This window comes from Ornithorhynchus anatinus, chromosome 14 (assembly GCF_004115215.2).
Source record: "Ornithorhynchus anatinus isolate Pmale09 chromosome 14, mOrnAna1.pri.v4, whole genome shotgun sequence".
In the NCBI taxonomy this organism is placed as follows: domain Eukaryota; kingdom Metazoa; phylum Chordata; class Mammalia; order Monotremata; family Ornithorhynchidae; genus Ornithorhynchus; species Ornithorhynchus anatinus.
In genome coordinates, this window is record NC_041741.1 from 30,480,320 (window position 1) to 30,481,715 (window position 1,396).

Genomic DNA, 1,396 nt, shown 5'->3' on the forward strand with positions numbered 1-1,396 from the left:
ACCCTAGTGTTTAGAATAGTGCTCGATAATCTAATCAAGCATCTAATGAATACCATTTAAAAAAAAAAAAAGACTTCAGCTAAAATCTTGCGGGAGGCTCACATAATTTCCACCAGCTGCTCTCTAAATTTTTTCTAGTGGATGGTGATATTTTTTGAAATTTGGCCATTTTTTCCATGCTTTATAGGTGAAGAAAAGCATTTTGCCAAGTCTAAAGGTTTCCGTACCCCTCTCAGGGTCACACCTGGAGAGTTTCCAGTACTCTACTAGTCTCGGATACGGGAGGGAGAGTCAAGCAGAGGCCTACTCATTCCACTCCTAGCTGGGCCAGTGGCTAGCGAGTGGAAGGCAATCTGCTACAAGTCAAAACTCATCTGTGTTGAGAAGCAGCAACATGGGAGAGAGTAGAGAGCGTGACACAAGTTTACTGAACAGAAGAAGACAATGGTAAAGTAGTTCTGTATTTTGCCAAGAAAACTCTATGGATATGCTACCGGAATAATTGCAGATGGAGGTGGAGCGTTCTGGGAGAGATGTGGCCATGGATATTTCAGATGAGGGAACTGAGGCACAGAGAAGTGAAGTGACTTGCCCACAGTCACCCAGCTGACAAGTGGCGGAGTTGGGATTAGAACTCATGACCTCTGACTCCCTGCTGACCTCTGCTTCTCTGTATTAGGCTCAGTCTAAGGGGGAGGGAGAACAGATAGATCAGCCCCATTTTGTAGATGAGAAAACTGAGGGTCATAGATTCTATTCAACCTGATTAGCTTATATCTACCTCAATGCTTAGAACAACACCTGGCACATAGTAAGAGCTTAACAAATGCCATAAAAAATTTACAATTAACCCTACCAAATCTAACTGGTTCCTTTATTAAAGCAACATCCTCTCTGAATGGAATGCTGCAGATCGTTGCCACATAGAGGAATCAGTTTGTAGTTTTCTGGAAGTTTGGCTTTGTATTCAGTACTCTAACCTGGATGAAAAGGTATCCATTAAAGACTTAATCTAGGAGAGTTAAAATAATTTAACCATAACATAAAAATGAAAATATTGATTTATTTGTAGCACTATATCTCTTGGGAAATATGCTAAGCTATAAAAGTCCAGCTGTTATGATTCATTGTACCCTAATTCTGGAATTCTTGCAGTTCAGAGAGCTAAATGGATACAGCTGAGTTACTGCTCATAGAGGTAGTTATATGCACCTGAGGTACTGAATTAATAAAAATGAGCATGGTTATTAATCCCAAAGGTGGAATTTTTTAATAGCTTCATTTCTACTGTCCTCTTTTATCAACTCTGTTTACTGTTCTTTTTGAATACAGAAAATCGAGATTAGTTTATACATTAGAAATTTAGGTCGACAGCACATTTATGCACATACATTCA

General features: G+C 39.3%; 1 non-coding gene across 1 annotated transcript; it reads left to right on the top strand.

Moving 5' to 3' along the window:
- The first annotated feature begins 226 nt into the window (after window positions 1-226).
- LOC114816836 lies at window positions 227-364 on the top strand. Its single transcript, XR_003764642.1, has one exon. It is a non-coding gene; the product is annotated as a small nucleolar RNA SNORA7 (small nucleolar RNA).
- The last annotated feature ends 1,032 nt before the right edge of the window (window positions 365-1,396 follow it).